The following is a 20,971-nucleotide window of genomic DNA, read 5'->3' as shown; positions in this document are numbered from 1 at the left end:
TGTCTTAAGTTGATTATGCCAAAACCTAAATGTCACCCTTTATTCTAATCTTTCTTTCACTCCCCATATTGAACTCATTTCCAAGCCCAATTGATTTTTCCTTCAAATCAAAACTAATATCTACACATTTTTACCTGTTTTCTCTATGATCATCTTAGTTCCAGCCATCGCCATCTCTTGGACTATTTCAATGAATTTTTCATCCGACATTTATCCTCATCTTTTACTCTCTTTGTAAATTACTATGCACAGAAGAGACAAATCATTTTGTAATTATAAAGCATGTAATACTTTTTATCTGCTTAAAATCTTCCAATAGTATCTTCTTGCAATTAGAATAAAATATAAGCTCATACCTTGTAGCACACAGGTCTATATTATCAGGTTATGCTTATCTTTTCTATATTATTTTATGTCTCATTCTTCCTTATTGACTTCTCTCCATTCAGAGCCACACTGCTCTGCAGTCAGTGCTTAGATCATGCAGGGCCACTGCACTGGCTGTGTCATCGTTTTGGATGACCTCTCAGTTTTGACCACTACTGGCTCTATCTTATACATAATTCAGTTTCTGTTTAACCACCCAACAGAGAGAAGCTATCACAGTACTCTCTACTAAATTATGTTTTTTATTTAAGGCATTGCACTCATTAACACCTGACTTTTTTTCTTTATTCTGTTTTTCTTTCTATAAAATATAAGTTCAGTTAGCTGTTACCTTACCTGATTTACTTGCTGTTTCATCTTTACTGCTTTAGAACATCATGCACATAATAAGTACTCAATATTTCTTGCAGGAAAGAATAGAGAAAGGAAGGAAGGGAGGCCTGGCAGGAAAAAGAAACAATAGGAAAAATATAGTTTATTCATCTGCTGATATTAGTTGCAGTAGAAGGCTAATGTAAGGTACACAGCATTGCAGATATTGAAGTATACTGGATTTTACTGCCTTATTTTTTTCCTCTAGAATTACTTTAAAGATAAGCAAAGAGGGACTATTTCTGGCAATGAGCACATTATTATATTATGCATATAAATGTTACTATGCTGAATGAAAGCATTGGATATAGCATTGCATTTAAAATACTTTTTTAAGATAAAATATCTACATTGAATGTGATTTCTTAAGTGTCATATTTCTGAGATAAGAGATGATATTATTATTTTTTTCTTTCTACTATTATACTACCTGGTAAGTATGCTTAACAAATAGTTGTTTAAAATGTAAATGACTATATAAACTTAAACAACTTATCCAAAGTTCACTCAATTTTTTTTGAGAAACTCTACATAAGTTTGATAATTTTTCTGCCAAATTGATAAAATGTTTCTCTTCCAGGATAGTACAATTAATTTTTATAGACTGAAGGTCATGTGTGTAAGAACTATAAAGTTTGGACACACACACATACACACAATCCCTGGGATATAACAGTTTTTGGAAGTGAGTTAAACTTCAGAAGAAGGAATGAGCACCAGGTATTTTCTGTTAATACAGCTTCAGCAATAAGGAAGACTGATTTTGCAGAAAGGCAGCATAACTAAATTTTCTTTTAAAGTCTTGACAGCTTTGGTTCCCAAAAACCAAATGGGGAAATCCAGGGCAACAGCAACCTCCAGAATATGGGGAAGAAATACTAGGAAGAAGGAGTTAGAGAAGGGTAACTCAAAAGTCTCTGTATAAACTTTAGCCAAATCTCTAGCTGAATCTTGAACCACACATGCAGGGACAAACTAAAATCATCTTTCAGCTGAGACTAAAATAACTGAACTGCAATTTGTGTAGTCACAAACTGCAAACAAGACAGAGACTGCAGTTTGAAACTAACCAAGTTAATTGCCTTCTAAAACAAAACTGAAAACATCCACACCCATTGAAGGAATGTAACAGAATCTGTGCTCTCAGAAGCATAATATTTACAATGCCCAGGATACAATCCCAAATTAATCAACATATGTAGATAGAGAAAAAGGAAAATGTGACCCATTTCAGGTAAAAAGGCAATCAACAGAAGTCAACCCTTAGATAATATAGATTTTGGAAATATCAAACCAGTACTTTATAGGAGCTATCATAATTATACACAGTGAAGTATTTAAAAAAATGCTTGTAATGAATGAAAAAGTAGAAAACCACAAGACAGAAAAAAAAATACACATTAGAAAAGGAAAAATTTAGAACTTCAAAGTATAATATATGAAATCAAAATTGAAATTGAGTGGATGGGCTTAATTGTGAAATGAATATGACACAGCAAAAAGAGCAAACTAGAAGATAGACTAGTAGAAATTATCTGATATAAAAATGTAATAAAAAATCATTGAACAAAATTTTAGAGTTCAAGACACTGTAGAAAAATATTAAAACCTGTGTACATGTCTCTGGAAGAAGAAGAGAAATAAAAAAGGAAGAAAACTAGTCACATAAATAATGCCCCCAAAATTCTAAACTTGGGGGGAAAATAGAAATTTTCAGATGCTTAAAAGTTATATAAACCCAAGAATAATAAATATGAAGAAGATCATACTTAGGCTTATAGTAAAACTGATAGAAATTAAAAACAAAAAAGAAAAGAAAATCTTAAAAGCAACTAGAGACAAACAACATATTACATACAATTAAACATCAACTCAAATGACTAAAGATTCTATGAAGGTTATGGGAACAAGAATAGAAGGAGACAGAATATTGAAAGTGTTAGAAGAAAAAAAAATGTAAATAAAAAAGTTGTCAACCCAGAATTTTATGTCTATGGAAAATATCACTCAAGAACAAAGGTGAAATAAAATGATTTCAGATAAAACAAAACTCAGAGGATTCATTTCGAGTAGACCAGCCCTACAAGAAATGCTGTCAGAAAATCTTTAGGCTGAATGAGAAATAATATGTGAGGAAAACTAAAATATCCAGAAAGAATGAAAACATAGTTAAATAACTGAGTCAATATATTTTTAAAACAATTTTTCTCTTTATTTAAAATTCAAAAGACTATATATATATATATATATATATATATATATATATATATATAACATTTTCTTGTGGATTTTATAGTGAATATAGATATAACACATATGACAACTATAGCAAAATGATGGTGGATGGAGCTAAATAGTTACAATGTTGTTTCAGTAAGTTAGTTAAAGTGGTACAATATTAATAGTCAGAATATGAAAAGTTAAAGATGCATACTGTAGCATCTAAAGCAACCATCAAAAGTACTGAAAAGAGTTATATCTTTAAAAGCCATAGCTAAATTAAATTATAATTCTGAAAAATATCTATTTCAAGGAAAGGCAAGAAAGGGGTTGCGTATGAACAACAACAAGAAAAAAAGCAGGGGACAATAGGAAAATTAATAATAAAACTGTAGACCAAAATTCAGCACATACTAGTGATTGCATTGCATATGCCATGCAACAGTAAACCTGAGAAGGTTGAAATGTCTATATTAATGTAAAACAATATAGACTTTAAAGCAAATAATATTATGAGATAAAGAGGGACACTTCATAATGATAAAGGGTCAATTTATCAGGAAGACATAACAATCATAAATGTGTGTGCACTAACTAACATTGCTTCAAAATACATGAAACAAAAATGGACAAAATTAAAAGAAAAACAGGCAATTCAGTAATTATAGTAGAATATTTAACATGTTTATTTAAGTAATTAATAGAAAAATCAGACAAAAATAATCAGTAATACAATATAATCTGAACAATATGAAACACCCTGACCTAATTTATATTTATGGAACAGTACACCCAACAACTGCAATATATGCATTCTTTTCAAATGTACATAGTATGTTTACTGAGATTAATGATACATCCATAAGCTGGGCAATTACATGTTCCTTTAAGAAAATGGAAAATATCATGAAATATTGGAATGGAAGAAAATTAACAAAATAAAGAATTGGACAAATAAGTTACAACATGGATGGAAAACAAAATAAAAGAGCTTGGAAGTGAAAAGTGAATGAAAAGAAAGACAAAAGTGAATGAAAAGAAAAGTGAATAAAAATTAATTCATATATGTCAGTCTTTGGGCTATTTCTCCACCTTGGAAGAAGACCCATATATTAAGTACAACAAATAAATAAAATACCTGGCCAGGACAGTGGATATGTTTTTCTTATGATTATTGACTTGCTTAAGGACTTATTTTTTTTTATATATATATAGTGTAGCTCCCATTTAGGGGATATATTTTATTCATCTAAACTGGTCACTACTTTTTCCTTGTGTTTTTCTCTACACACAGCACTGTGGGTCTCAAGAGGTATTTGGGATTTATTGGCCAAGTATACATATATCCCAGCATCCTTCAAAGACTAGAATATAAAGAATAACTGCATAGTTCATAACATACTGACATTACTTCTCTGAATCTATTTTTTTCTCTCTAAGTCATTCCTTCTATCTAGTTCTCCCCTTGTTGTGTGGAAATCATAACAGAGGAACAAATATAAAATATGTCAGCCAGGAGGACAACTTAAAAAAATGTTTTTCTAATGAGAAGGCAATCAGAAAGTGATTGTGAAGTCTGTACATAATCTTAATTAGAGTGTTTGTAACCATAACATCATAGCATGACTGATGAGGAGGGCTTTAATCTCGATAGCAACAAGCAGTTCTAAAGATTTCAGAATTCTGCTGCTGAGCAAGGCATTTATAGGTACTCTGGGAAAATGCAGGTGTAACTGTGCCTCATTTTTTTCATCAGCTCCATAGATAATAGCAAACTACTTATGTCTGATCAAGATACATTACATGTGTTTATCATACTAAATGGATGGACATTCCATTTGTGATAAAGGTATCAGCCAATTACTAGACTAATTTTTTTTTCAATTGGAGATAGATAGATGATAGGTAGATAGATAATTATAAATCAAAAGACAATTAATAAACACGTCTAATGAGAGGCTTATTGTCTCAATTCTTTCTCACAAGGCTTTTACCAAGCACTTACCCAAGGAGATATTCCAGAGGAACTCCTGGGTTTGGTTGCTTAAGGTATATGTATGTGATTTTCTGTGTAAATAAGGGGCTGAAGAGTATATACATTAATTTTGATTGCATACTTTTCCAACAGAGGTTTTTATTTATTTATTTATTTATTTATTTTGCGGTACGCGGGCCTTTTACTGTTGTGGCCTCTCCCGTTGCGGAACACAGGCTCCGGACGCGCAGGCTCAGCGGCCATGGCTCACAGGCTTAGCCGCTCCGCGGCGCGTGGGATCTTCCCGGACCGGGGCACGAACCCGTGTCCCCTGCGTCGCCAGGCGGACTCTCAACCACTGCGCCACCAGGGAAGCCCCCAACAGAGGTTTTTAATCAACTTCTCAAAAGACTGTTGTAAAAGCCTGATGTCTATAGTAGCCTCAGTGCAAACTCCGATTCTAAGCCCCATACTTGTGTGTGCTGCCATGTATGTGTGCCTCCTTGTATCAGTTATTATTTGCTGCCTTAAAAATTATCCCAAAACTAAGTGACTTAAATAACAGCCATTTTATTTTATCAAAATTCTGTGCATCAACAATTTGGTCTGGGTTCATCTGGGGTTTTCTTTTGTTGGTATTTCCTGGGATCACTTATGTGGCTGCAGTATACTGTCAGCTCAATTACAGGATGGCAGGCTTAGGAAGACTCAGTTCTACATGGTTTCATCCTCCAGAAAGCTGGCCCAACCTTCTTCACAGGACAGCACCAGGGTTCAAGAGGAGGAGAGAGAAGCTACAAGGTTTTGGTGGCCTGAGCTTGGGAATCATACAACATTACTTTCACTGATTTTATTTGTCTAAACAAGTCACAAAGCCATCCCAGACATAAAGAGTGGAGGAATATACATCAACTCTGGAAAAGAGAAATTGCTCATACATAAATGAAAATTTTGAATTCATCCTTGCAATTTACTGAACACAGAAATTCTCATTTTCTATAACCATGGCCCCCCTGACATAGTCACAGAAAAATGTCTCTCAAGTTCTCATAAAACTCGATATGAGAGAAAATTCTGCCAGCAGGAAAGCATACAAAACAAACAGAGACTAAAAACAAAACAAAATATTCCTTAATATACCAGCTGGACTACTCAAATTTAACACTTATATGATACAAGTTTTTAATTAAATTCTATTTATTTGGACAACAGTGATCAAATGTATTGGAGGCTCAAATTCCCATCTTCAACCTAAGCATTTACATGTCACAGAGTCAAGCTCTAGACCTGTATATTTGTCCTGTAAGAAGACATATTCCTGGCAAAAGACCTTCCAAGTGACAGCTGATTTAAATGTCTTTTCCTCTTGGTTCTGCCTGGATGCTCCTCTTTCATTGTACCATTTACTGCTTTCCACTGGGTTTACTCCCTATCTCACACTGATCTCTGCCTCCTAACAACTAATGAGACAACTTGTTTAAAGGTTGGTATATTTATTGCAAAGAATTTTCAAATGTTTGTTCAACAATTTTTCAAAACTCATTCTTTGAAGCAAAGATAACCCATTGATCATATTTAATAGTACAACAAATTTTTATTAATCAATTGTTGGTATTCTCAGTGCTCCACCTGGATCTCCTTGGATCTCTTTTTGAATTTTTGTTTGATTTTGCTTCTAATGGCTTGCACCTCTGATTCTTCTCAGAAGACTGTCCTCTAGAAAAAGGAGTTTTCCTGTTCTCACAAAGAGTAAGGAATGCCTGGGAGTTTAAATTCTTGGGGCAAAACTTAGCAAATGACTCAATGGCATGAAAGCTCAGCTTCCTTACCTGTACAGGCAACAACTCTCAAGTGGACCTTACACACCCCAACCCCTATGTGGATCAGGCTGAATCATATTCTGTAGGACTTTGCCTAAAATCATACTCTTGCTTGGCTTCCTTTTCTGCTTGGCATCCTTCACTCTCTCACCTATTTCTCCTCGGAAGACATTTCTGAAAAGATCACTTTGCACTTATCTCAGGTTTCTGAGTAATATGACCTAAGACAATGAATCAAATATCCAAATAATTTTTTGAACTTAGAAAAGTTTATTCTTCTCAGCTTCATCATCTGCCATTTTACCAGCTATATTAGCCTGATAATGCCTTCTTTTACCTCTTTACATCCTTTCCCTACTGGTATATTAAGTTGAATTTTATGACCTGCACAAGCTTGTACAGCAAAATGAAAGCTTTTTTTAAAAAATGGCATTAAAGAGCCTTTACTTAATATCAAAAATACTTGAGGGCTATTTCCACTATAGCACAGAGATTTTGTTATACCACATAAAATATCCACTGAATTGTGTGTTATATCAGCACACAAAAAGTAAAATAAATGATTGAGATAACCATTGGGATTATTTTAGATACATGAAACAATTCTTCAACCTAAAATATTTGATTCAAACTCAGAATTTCCATAATTTTGCCCTTCCTAGGTCTCCATAGAAAATCCAACCAATGTTCTTACAGAACTAAATTGATTTCCCTTTTACACATTCATTCCATAAACATCTGGTGCTTATTATGTGCAAGATACAGTTGGCCAAAATAGGCTCTATCAGTACTTAGGCAGACCAGTAATAGAAATCTAGAATATTTCTGGACTACTGCTGATAGGCTGTCAAACATAATTAGATACATTACTAACAGATGTTCCTAGCTCACGATTAATTCCATCAGTTTCTTGGCTGATCATTCATATAAAAGCATTGATTGAGTGCCTACTTAGTGTTGAGTATTATGAAAGCATTGCAAATTTTGGGTAGAAAAAGGCATTCCTAGCCTTCATGCTAAAATAAGCAATTAACTTAACTGAGAAATTAATAATATATAAACAATGATAAACAATCCAAATGAGGGTTCTGCAAAGCCCTTACATTCTTTTTTTTTTTTTTTTTTTTTTTTTGGAGTTGAGTGTTTTAGGTTCTATTAAATAGAATTCAATATAGAACAATCTGATCCTGATATAGCACAGGAGAGTCCTACAAAGTGAATTCTCCTTACAGCTGAGCTCTAAAGAGCTGTGTGACCTCAGGTAAAGTCACTTTCCTTCTGGCATTCAGTTTTCTCATCTGCAAAATGTAGAGTTTAAAGATAATCTTCTTTGACCTTCATTCACTATGGGATGATTTTATGTAGCAGTTATTCCAATACACCTAAAACATGAGTCCATTTAAAGTAAATTTTTTTAGATGTTATTTATTTTTTTAACATCTTTATTGGGGTATAATTGCTTTACAATGGTGTGTTAGTTTCTGCTTTATAACAAAGTGAATCAGTTATACATATACATGTTTCCATATCTCTTCCCTCTTGCATCTCCCTCCCTCCCGCCCTCCCTATCCCACCCCTCCAGGTGGTCACAAAGCACCGAACTGATCTCCCTGTGCTATGCTGCTGCTTCCCACTAACTATCTACCTTACGTTTGGTAGTGTATATATGTCCATGCCACTCTCCTGCTTCATCCTTATTGTCCCATAAATATGTGAGATCTAATACTGAGTTCATGGCTTATATTATGCTTTAGTTCTATCTGGTATTTATTCTCTTTCCTCTATAAATTCAAATACTAGTTAATAGTCAAAATGCAAGAGAAGACCTATCACCTTCAGGATACCCTACTGGATTATTCCATCTTTCATTGACATTTCTTTAATGTGAATTCTTATAAAGGATAGAGTCTATACCATGTAATTTAGCAATTCTTATTCTTAATTTTTAAACATTCACCGTTGTTTTGCTTGTTGGTCTTCTTTAAAAATCTAAGGCATAGGTCTTAAGGTCTTTAACTATAACTTCTATTTGTTATGTTTTCCCTCTGTTAGTAACCAATTTTATTCCCTGTGCAGAGCATTATTGCTTATCATATTACCATCTATGAGGACATTCTTAGAAGATATTTTTTACAAAAGTATCGAGTCTTCTGGTTTCTCTCACACACCCTTGTCTAGAATCTCCTTACTTTGAAATCTACTTTTCCTATAGCGATTACATCTGTTTTGCCTTCTCCAATGGAAATCTCAGTCATTGATTTCCCATTATGTGTTGTCTGTATTCTCCATTTGGAATTTGACTTTATTGCATTCAATAGTTCTGCATTTTTTGCATACAAATTCCATTTCACTAATTTCGTGAAAGTAAGTAATGCACAGGGTTAAGGACTGTGTTTTATGTTTTGCAGTATTGCCTGTAGCAACTAGCACCGTTAAGTAAGGGAAGAGTGCACTGAGATGTCAGTCAATGCTGATGAACAGATCCACTAAAACACAGTGGTGAGGATTACATTTCATTGAACATCAGGTGAAATTTCACCTTTTTTGTTAATGATAAAAGTTAACATCATCTTTTTAAATCTATTTAATGAGGCTACACCAAAGAAACTATCTAATTTCTTGGTGGGTACACATTCCTTGTGTAGTGCTGAAAATAAGCAGTGAAATGTGTAATTGTTTCAGAGAATCCTTCTTTTCAATACTTTCTCAGGACATAAGGACAAAGGAGAAAATCATTCTTTTAGATAGTAACTTTTATTTTCTATATGATAACGTAAGAGCCCTTTAGACCTGGAAGTTGGTCTGGAGCCTGGCAGGTGAAGACTTCTCCAGCCAGGAGTCTGCCTTGGGGATATTTAGGACATGAACTCTCTGGTAAAGAGGAGCTGTGCTTGCTAGCATTGTCACAGTTCTTGGATATGTCTGTGTCTTTTTCACACAGCAAGATGGTTTGTCAGTGTGCTGTGATTGTGTATAAGTAGGTGCCTCATTACTGGTCTGCGTGGAGATGAGAAGGAAGTGAGGGAGGCTGATGTGGTTTGCATTAATTACATAGCTATCTGTTGTTCTTGCAGCCATCCAAGCATATAATAACTTAAGTAGAGTTTCAGTGAGTTAGAAACTTCAGTCCCTTGTAATGTTTTGCCAAGCTGATTCCCTATTATAGCACAGTCAGTACTTTTGTGTAAAGTCTTGACAAGGAGCAACAATGGCCACAAACCTTTGTTTTCTCCTGCCACTCAGTGCCACTGAGATATTCTCAGTGTGCACACAAAAGAGAGGAGATCACCGATTGTGCCTTGGAGCCAGAGTTAACTCCTCTAATCATTTAAATCTCAGATACTAGTTGATTCTTTTTCCAACCAGAAATTTGATCCAACAAGAAATATGGTACACTAAGTATGGGAAAGAGGCCCAAACATTTTTATAAAGTATATTAATAAAAGTGAACATAACTTTGAAAATCTTCTTTCACAAAAGGTATATGGTAGGTGCTCAAAAAATCATTGGTTAATGGAAATTTGACTCAGTGGCATAATATAGGGAATGGTAGTCTTTTCCACTCTGAAGGATGTTGGCACCCACTGAGTTTAACAACAGTGACAGTAAAACATGTTTCTCTTGAAAAAATAATAAAGTAGTACATTGCTCAATATGTAAACAAATCTCTTTTAAAATTTTGAAAATTGACATTTACCTTCTTCCATTGTAGTATAGCTTAAGTTTTTATTGGGAGATATAAACAAGAGAATTATACCTGAAGAGAACAAAGGTCAACTTTGAAAGTGAAAACTTTTTAAACTGAGAGACCTAAGAAAGTAGGGTCCAAATGATAATTCTATCTAGATATAATAACAACAATGTATGGCATTTGTATAGTCTCACTGTATCAGAGAACCTCAAAGCGTTCATCAAATGAGAGTTAACAGTGATTAATTAACCCATCTGGCCAGCCCCTCTTTGTTGCTCTAAAAATTGAGCAGCAGTTTCTTCATTAGAGACATTTTTAATTGCATTTATTACACCAATTAAACATTCCTTGTAAGTGCACAGATGTTGGGGCATAGCATCCATTTCCCCCAGAATGGGAAATTATCACCTCCAAGCTGAAAGGATAAACTTGAGATACTTACTAGCACTTTGAAAAAGAAAGAATTGAGTCAAATTCTAAAGGGAGAAAAAGAAATAGCTTTGGGAAACCTAATACTTCAGATCCACATAAGAAATGAAAAATTTCAAATACATACATCAATCAAGACATATTTATTAAGGGTTTATTATGTACAAAGCACTGTGATGAAGAAAGTAAGGATGACAGATAAGCAGAGTCCACACTGAAGCCCAACTTTTAGGGGAGGAAATGCCAATTTCATTATTGTATTTCTGTCACCGTATACATCCCCAAAATATATGAGGCAGCTTATAAGCTAATATGATCAAATAAAGCAAATGAAGAAATGAAGACCTCTGGGGGAAGAATGAGCTAATTTTAAAATATTTAAACACTCTAGGGAGAATATGTGAAAAGCGTGAAAGAGTTTGAATCAACACTTCTAAGTCTGGATGTTTTTTATGAGTGTTTAATTGAATTATCCTCTTATGGTTATGTTGGGACACATTTATCAAGATTTCAGCAATTGCTGGTTATTGTGAGCCTAGCCAGTTGTAATATGCAAAAAATAGCTGTCTTTGATCCTGAACTTTGCAGGAAATCAGAGAACTGGAGCACCCTGTCCAACCAAGATGTAGTTGGAATCACAGTCCCTGCTTTAACATAGGAAAGCTTTGCCACAGTAGCCAACCTAGGTCCCCTATTCCCCTAATTAATTCATAGAGAAGCAGCATAAGAATGGCCCAGTAGCTTGTTAGAAATGCAAAATCCAAGGTTCTAGCCAATACGCACTTCATCAATATCTACATTTTAACAAGACTTCCAGATAATTTACACACTAGTGATTACACTCCACAACAATAACTTACTTTTTTTATGTGGGAAGTGGAAGCATTGTCTGATTTGAGAATGTAGCAGAAAAATCTGAAAGTGCTTGGCTCAACTCTGCACTGTGCTTTTGGTTCTCCTTCCTGTGCAAAGGATGCTTTCTGGTCTGTACTTCACCATGATGTCAATGTCTTGAGGCAGGCTCCTGCTAAGGTCTGTAATTAATCAGTTCTGTCTTGCTGGATAGGGTAAGTATAGCATTAAGATAACTTATTATAGAGGTTCCTTAAAAAACTACAAATAGAACTACCATATGACCCAGCAATCCCACTACTGGGCATATACCTTGAGAAAACCATAATTCCAAAAGAGTCATGTACCAAAATGTTCATTGCAGCTCTATTTACAATAGCCTGGAGATGGAAACAACCTAAGTGTCCATCATCAGATGAATGGATAAAGAAGATGTGGCACATATATACAATGGAATATTATTCAGCCATAAAAATAAACGAAATTGAGCTATTTGTAATGAGGTGGATAGACCTAGAGTCTGTCATACAGAGTGAAGTAAGTCAGAAAGAGAAAGACAAATACTGTATGCTAACACATATATATGGAATTTAAGAAATAAAAATGTCATGAAGAGCCTAGGGGTAAGACAGGAATAAAGACACAGACCTACTAGAGAATGGACTTCAGGATATGGGGAGGGGGAAGGGTAAGTTGTGACAAAGCGAGAGAGAGGCTTGGACATATATACACTACCAAATGTAAGGTAGATAGCTAGTGCGAAGCAGCCGCATGGCATAGGGAGATCAGCTAGGTGCTTTGTGACCACCTGGAGGGGTGGGATAGGGAGCGTGGGAGGCAGCGAGACGCAAGAGGGAAGAGATATGGGAACATATGAATATGTATAACTGATTCACTTTGTTATAAAGCAGAAACTAACACATCATTGTAAAGCAATTATACTCCAATAAAGATGTTAAAAAAAACAAAAAACAATGTGGCCACACAACTAATCCAAGTGTTCCTTCCAATCAGTTTTGTGAAATGAAGTTGATAATTTTATTCCATATGTCTGATTGTTAGAGAACAATCGTAGCTTCTGGCACAAAGAGTTCCAGTGTACAGATTTTTTAATTTATTTGTTTTACTTGTTTTTTCTTTGAAATATCTCATAACTCAGCCCCTCCTCTACAATTCTATTCTGACTGCCTTGGTCCACAGACCTTCATGTCATGGGCATTTCAACCATTTCCCACCTGTGGTCTCCTTCCTCTCCAATCTCAGTAACGACATGTTTTTCTTTCTAAAATATGGAACTTATTTGACATTTTGGTTTTAATTTTTTTTCTTTTGCTTACAGCATAGAAGTTTCTATTTTAAGATGAATTTCAAAACCTTTAAGTGATCCAGCTTACTTTCTCATCTCTTCTACCGTCATAGTGCCAAATGTGCTTTATTCCCTAGATACATAGGACTTTCTTGTGTTTCCTTAATATGATAGGAATAACATTCAGATCCTATACCTTTGCTCTTGTTCTAATGACCTACAACTCAGTCTTCACTATTAAGATTTATTTCAAAAGTCACATCCAGCTCCTGTATCCTATGTTTTTTTGTTTTTTTCTTTTTTTTGCATGTTCAGATTAAGTACAATGCTATAAGCAAAACACTTAGCATAGTGTCTACCCCTAATAGCCTAATATTTGATAAAGTTTAGTTCTCTTGTCTTCTTACCTAGGTGCTTATCTGTGCTCCTAGGATGGGAGACTTGTGATCAGAAGCTATATATTTGTTTTTTATTGAAGTAGAGTTGATTTAAAATATTATGTTAGTTTCAGGTGTACAACATGGGGATTCAATATTTTTATAGATTATATTCCATTTAAAGTTATTACAAAACAATGACTATGCATCCCTGTGCTGTACAATATGTCTTTTCTAAAACCCATACTTCTCTCTTGCCCCATCCTTTTCCTTCTCCCCACTGATAATCACTAGTTTTTCTCTATATCTGTAAATCTATTTCTGTTTTGATATAATCATGTTTTATTTTTTAGATTCGACATATAGATGATAACATAGAGTATTTGATAAGTTATATGGTTTTTAAAATTTTTTTACGAGTCTTTCATATGAACGAATGAAAGGATGAATATGTGGATGAATGAGTGTATGAATGAATGAATGCAGTAGGCTTAGTGTATTTGTTTTTCTCTCTTAAATTGACAGGATGCACCATTAATGTGTCTCTGTATGGAGAGATATAAACACCATTCCCTCATTTCACAAGTTTGTCATCTGTGCAATGATCAGGCCACAGAGAACTGCAGGCTTCCAATCAGCCTCTTCTCACAACCAGAAGCAGCATGGGGAGTTCACATTTCAGTGGTTCTCCTTCATTGAGCAGATGCTTCAAATGAGAGCATATTTAAAACTAGCTGCTTATAATTTACATTGTATTAGCCTAAATAAAAACATGTGCATTATCAAAAGTAAAATTAAATGATCATCAACTTAATTAGCTACTTTGTTATCATTGAGTTTATTGCTTCAATTGCATCAGTGCAAATTAGCAAAAACCTTAATTTGTATAGAAATCAATATATTCATTTTGACCATAATGTATGCATATCTTCAGATTGATATCATTTAAATGAAAACAATGATACAATATGGTTAGATTTCTGCTTCAGACTTAGAAACCATAGACTTTAGGACTACAGCCCTCACCTTTTACAGAGTGATGACACTGAAGTCCAAAGAACAGCTTGTTCAAGGTCATTCTTCAGCTCTGACATGACTTCACAGGAATAAGACTTTGTACTTACATATGGATGTATGCACTTGGGCAGCTAAGAAACAGTATTTCTGTGATATTTAATGAAAACTAGAAATATATGTTAGTGTGGTATTATTTAGAGAAAAATCAGGGATTTTTCTGGAATAAGTAATAATGAATGAGTTAGGAAACTTGGGTTTTGACTCTGGAATTTTTGTTCAGCCCTTGAGCAATGATCTAACTAATGGAGAAATTACTTATTCCTTTTAATTTTTCCCAAACATGATCTTTTTCTCGTTTGCTTCTGTCTTTTACTATCAAAAGCATAGTCTAAGATCCACCTCATTTTAGACCTTCCTAATTATCTATCCTTCATTAAATTTCTCCTCCAATTTTATAGTACATAGAATCTGAAAAACACAAACAGCTTTTATGTTCACTTAACAAGTATTTACTGCTCAATCACTATGAACAAAGTGTTTTAGAGGAACTATAGAAACCAATATTCTGTGCTGTGAAACAGTATTTTCTAATTGATTTATGTGCTACATTGGTCTTCTAACTTTCTTTAAAGAAGCATATCTTTTTTATTGCCACAATACCTAACAGAGAGATGAGTCCAGTTGGAAATCTGATTAATTCTGTCTTCCCTGTCTAAGGCTTTTTAAACACTGGTGGTACTTACATGCATCTCACCATGAAGGTCAATTAAACGTCAGTGATAAATTACACCTCTTCTTTACTTTTATTTTTTATTTTTCCAGAAATAACCTCCCACTTAATCTCTTGACCTCTGTTTTCTACTCTGGATTCTACTGTCCCTATGCCTTGACTTCATACTGAGTTTTTGACATCTGCTTCCTTTCTCTCTCAGTTTCATAAAAAATGTTTTCTTCCATTTCTTCCTTTACTAATGGCATGTTATCTGCTGTGTTCTCTATGCTTCCCATGTCTTCTTAAAGGCTTGTTTAGGAATGTTTCCCTTTGTGAAACCTAATCTATAGAATCCCCGTTTGCTTGGTTTACCCTCACTGGCAACAGTTTACCAATTTCTACTGTTGACAACCAGAACACAGAGATCAAGATAGATTGATGAGGGAAGATCAAGGAATGAAAGTATTTGTAAATTCATATTTTTATTAAATCTAAACTTTTTAGGAAGGAGAATATTATCAGCAAGAATCAAAATAATATATATTGAAAATTCTAGGAAAAACAGTCTAACTTGACAGTATAATTGTGTGAAGGACTTAGTAGTCAATGTTGAAAATGTGGGCTGAAGCCAAATGATAAAAGCTTGGTCATTCTCTGTGTACCCTCTAAGATATGGTAAATTCTTTGTTCATTGAGGGCTGTTTCCTATAAGTTCACCTATTACCTTAAACTTTCAAGCTGGCTTTGTGGACCTTGAAGAAGAAATTCTAAAATTTTGAATTATTTGGAACATAGTTTGCTAATTTTTTCCCCTTTTTACCTTAGGAGTGTGAAGATGATTCTTGCCCTGATTCACTGTCTCACATTCCTTCCTTATTTTTAGAACAGTAGTTAATAGCTACAATGCAATCAATATTACTTTACTCTGTATAGCATCTTCCATACAGGCAATGTTGCAAACTACCTTTTTCTTTAAAAAATATAGTAACCAAGTTAAATAATAACCCAGAGAGAGGAAAAAAATGAATGTTGTGTACAGAGAGGGAAAATTTGGCTTCTGTATATGACTTGAAAGGAAGTTAGGGTTTTATGAGGTAGAGGTCCAGGAAGATCATATATCATGGGAATAACCACTCTTAGTTTTCAAGCTTTCTAGAATCATCCTAATTTTATTAAGGCAGTTTTTCAATGTCACCATGAAATGATGAGTTTTACAGGGAATATAAGAATTTGCCAATAAAGCAACATTATATTATGCCATAGGAAATGAAGTGGGCCTCAATTTTAACTCTGAAATTTGAGTACAGAATATACTTTTGTGAAAGTTATCAACTACTTTAAAATGACATATTGTGTAGAAGGCTCTTGTATGAAAAAATACATTTAGGGCCAAATGTAAGATCTAATAAATATACTAAATATATGGAATAGAGAATCATCATTAATATTGTTCCAAACAATGCATAATTGTAGAAAATCATGGTCAGGGTTTTTACCTGCTCAGGCTGTTCTGTAAGCCTGTTATATCTGCCCATTCCAATTTCTGTAGCACAAATTCTATCCATTCTTTGAGGTTCAGTTCACCTGTAGCATCCTCTGAGATGAAGCTTCCCAAAACTGGTAATTGACCTCTCATGCCTAGTGCCCCATCCCCATTCATATTATTCTTTTGAGGACTGTCTCTATTGAGCTTTGTATGATTGTTGTTGTTTTCTTGTTACTTCCCCTGTTGGAGGCTCACCACTAAATTCCCCAAAGTACTTTATACATATTTATTGTTCAATGACTCTTCATCTATGGAAAAATCAGCCAGACAGTACAGAGTTCAAGTCCAGTATGTGATGGGATAGGAAGCCTTGAGAATGGAAGCAGAAGTTTTGATCTAATGATCACGTATTTTAAAAGGCAATGTCATATTCAAAATGTATTTTGTGGCCGTTGAATACATTCACAGAGCGTGCATTTCCACCTGTGCCATGTTTGACTAGGCAGAAAGCTGTTGTATATTTCTAAGTCCTGATTCCTGATTTATCAAAACATTAGTCAAGAGCTAAGCCAGTCGAAATTATCATCTATGAGATACTTTGGATATAAGTAGAATGCATGTTTTTTCTCTCATCTTCACCCAAGACAGACTGCCTGGAGTACTTGATCACCCTCATATTGTCTTTTCCATTCAGGTTAGACTGTACAAGAAAAAAAGGAAAAAATAGTCTAGGATTTACCATCCCTACACTGCAAATGTAAGTCCTGACATATAATGCTCAGTTTAAGGTAAGTATAATTTAGTCATTAAACTTGGATCCTTAAGTTCAGAGTGTCCTATAGGAAAGGAGGGATCTATTCTCAGAGTCATGTGCTTGCTCCTGATACAGATGATCAAATGAACAATTTCTATCTTGCACATTGGTGCTTACATTTGTTTTCATTTCATAAAAAAAAAGTAGAAGTATCCCCTCTCAACTTTAAGCTCCTGGAGATCAAGTTTTGCCCTTTAACTTGTATTTCCAGGGCCTAAGAAAGAATATCACATAATTGGCATGGACTATGTTAAGTGAATGAATGAATAAATGAGGGAGTATGTAATTCCTGATCTCAACTGGCTATATTATCTACCTCAAGGATTGCTGGGAGCAGAAAAAAGCACCTACAATGTCTAAATCATTCCTCCCTGTTGGTCCCATTGTTCCCATGCTGCCATCTTTGGGTGAACAAAGGGAGAAGACCAGCAGCAGGAATGCTTCATGCAGAATGTGCAAGACAGATCTATTTCTAGGTCATCAGTGAGTTATACACACATGGGAAAAAACAGGCGGTTGGTACCTAAAAGCTATGTTAGAATGTGACAGACTCCAGGAGTTGCAAGCACTCAGAAAAGGGAAATCTCATGAAGATTGTAGGTGAGGAGAAGTTTTAAGTTTCACTAAAGGAGGAATCAATGGCAGTGCTGCTTCTTTTTTAGCTCTATGACCTTGTTTGCTAATTGAACCATTCCAATCTCTTTTTTCTTATCCATGAAAACAGTAAGATGATACTTGCTGGAAGGTTATGTGAGGATCACTGACTTAGTTTATGTTAAAGCACTTTGAAAATCAAATAACTAGTTAGGATGTAACTGGTTATTACTCATTTAGGAGGCTTCACGGAGGGTCAGTGAGGTCTGAATATTCATAAAGAAGGTAGACATGTGTTGGAAGCACATGAGTCATACATAAGAAAAAATCTAGAGGTGCAAATAAGTCTGCAAGTATGTAGAATTTAGGAGAGGGGTATCCTAATTTGTACTTAGATAGAGGATGTTTACGTATACTGAAAATTATGGGGGATCTTTTTCACCTATTTTTTACCTATCTGCTCCCCCAACCCCTTCAATACAATGAAGGCAGCATAGTTAGATACACAGAAGGCCAGTTTCTGTCCCATTGATGAGAACATGGGTCACTATTACCTAGTAAGGCAATTGCTCTGAATCCTTTATCAGCCTGGGTTATTCAATCCAGCTCTATTCAGAAAGAGAAATGCAGAAGAGAAATAGTGGATTTTCCATCCTTGAATAGGTGTTTTGTCAAAGGCCCAAACCTATGGCAGAACAGTTATAATGATTTTCTAAATCCACTCTGGGCTTTTCCATTAGTATTCATTTTCTTCTTATAGAAATGTCTCCCAATTCAAATAGAAATAGTTGAAAAAGTTCCCCCAAACAGGAAAAATTCTTCCTGAAGCTTGAACATAGAACTTTTCATAATTTATTTTAGAATAAAGGTAGGAAAGTTACAAAGTTTCTATATATATATATTAACTTGCATAAAAGGGAGATTTCTCTGTGACACAATGACCACAAGTATTTTCTGAAATAAATTTAGTTTGCTATTAATAAAGGAGACCAGAAAGAGGAGTATGTGTGCATATGTGCCTATAAGTATATATGCATGTGTGTGTGCGTGTGTGTGTGTGGCCAGTAATTGGACAGAAAAAGAAGCAGATATATCAGTTGCTGGAATCTAGTGATTTTTAGAAAGTAGAGAAAATATTTTTAGGACAAGAATCACATGCTTGTGATTTACTGCAAATCTTCTTCCCAGCATGTAAGCAGGTAAGCATTTAACAAATATACAAGGCAGCTTAGCCTGGCAGAAAAAAATGCCACAAAAATGCTAGGAAGATATCTAGTTAACATCTTGGGTCAATTATTAAGTCTGTCTGATCTTCAGTTTCCTTACCTATAAAATTATTATAGTAGTATTTACTGTTACCTATTATAATAGGTTATTTTGAATCTCAAGTAAGATATCGCATAAAAAACATCTGTAAATGGTAACAGATAGTCATATTTAAATATTGTTATTTCTGGGTGTATCATCATTTGCTGAAATCTCACTCACAACAATAACACACAAAGCTGGTCCTTGAAGGTTAACATGTAAGAGAGAGCAATTTGGTAAAGCATACCTTAGATGGTTGTGGTAGCCAGACTACAAGATAGCCTCCAATGATCCCTGCTTTCAAGTATTCATAATCTTATGTGGTGCCATTCTCACTGAGCTAGAGTTGTTCTGTATAACTAATAGGTTAATGTTGAAGTGTTGATATGTCACTTTTGCAATTAGGTTAGAAAAGATACTTGAGTGTCAGATATAGTCCTTCTGATGCTTTATGTCTTGGATGCAAATGTGAAAGTTCCTTGTATAAATGATAACAGCCACCACTTGGCTGAGGACTTACTGTGTACCCAGCCCTATGCTAAGCACTTCACAGATATTGCTTTATTAAATCCTCACATCAACTTTTATGGAAAAAGTGAGATTGGCATTAAGTCTTCCTGTGCATCTGTGTGCCCTTTCTGTATTAGATCTTAACATTGGGCCAATATTAGGACACAGGGAGGAGTCTGTATTCAGAATTTTGGCCCTTTTCCACTAGGGCCTGTTCAGCTGAGGAAGTATCTGTGTGGACAAAGAAAAATAAAAGTCCCAATCATATAACATGAATTCAAGAATTGTGCTGCTTTTAATAAAAGGGCTATTTGTCCCAGTGGAGTTATTAGAATGTTAGAGAAAGGTAAGGTCACAGATGCTTGGCACACAGTTTGAGCTTCCCAGAGAATACCTTCATTAGGATAATTCCAAGATGGAAAAGGGAAAACAACAATGATGTGTGTTTTGGAATAGAGACATGCAAATACACACACATGTGCACACATACAATGCCTTTCTTCCCTTCTTCTCTGGGTCAGGAAAAATATTTGTAAGAGTGTGTGAGCAGAGGAAGATTTATTTGTAGACAGTGATAGGTCATACTTCAAAGTGGAGTGTTCCAGAGGTGCCTCTTCAAACTTCATTTCTCAATTAAATGGAGATAGGAGAATTATGGGCATTAATCCTCTCTGAGCTGAGACAGGGATTAAAACAAAGACATGTTTCACCTAGTCAGTAACTCTAGGAATCCATGAGACCTGAGCTGCTCAGATCAAATTTATTTTGAGAGCTCACTGAAGTATTTAAGCTCCTCTTGATTAGATGTTATAATGATCAGACAGAGAAGTACAATGAGCTAAACCTTGCTGAGGGCTTGACGACATTACCAACCCGGTGTATTCTCAGGCATGTGGCAATTTCATTAATTTATTCATTTTAATTTGGAAAATTATTTGCTCTAGAAAAAAGAGTTACATGAGGACTACTGTTCAATTTGTTTTTCATGTTCTTTAAATGCTAATGATATGTATTAGTTTAGAGGGCCTGCCCTCTCACTGATTCCCTGTCCTGTGATATATGATATAATTACAATGGCAATTGATCTTTGACCAAAACGTT

Source organism: Aethalodelphis obliquidens, unplaced genomic scaffold, assembly GCF_003676395.1.
Source record: "Aethalodelphis obliquidens isolate GAN/ISIS:26980383/991018 unplaced genomic scaffold, ASM367639v1 scaffold32, whole genome shotgun sequence".
In the NCBI taxonomy this organism is placed as follows: Eukaryota; Metazoa; Chordata; class Mammalia; order Artiodactyla; family Delphinidae; genus Aethalodelphis; species Aethalodelphis obliquidens.
This window is presented reverse-complemented; position numbering follows the sequence as displayed.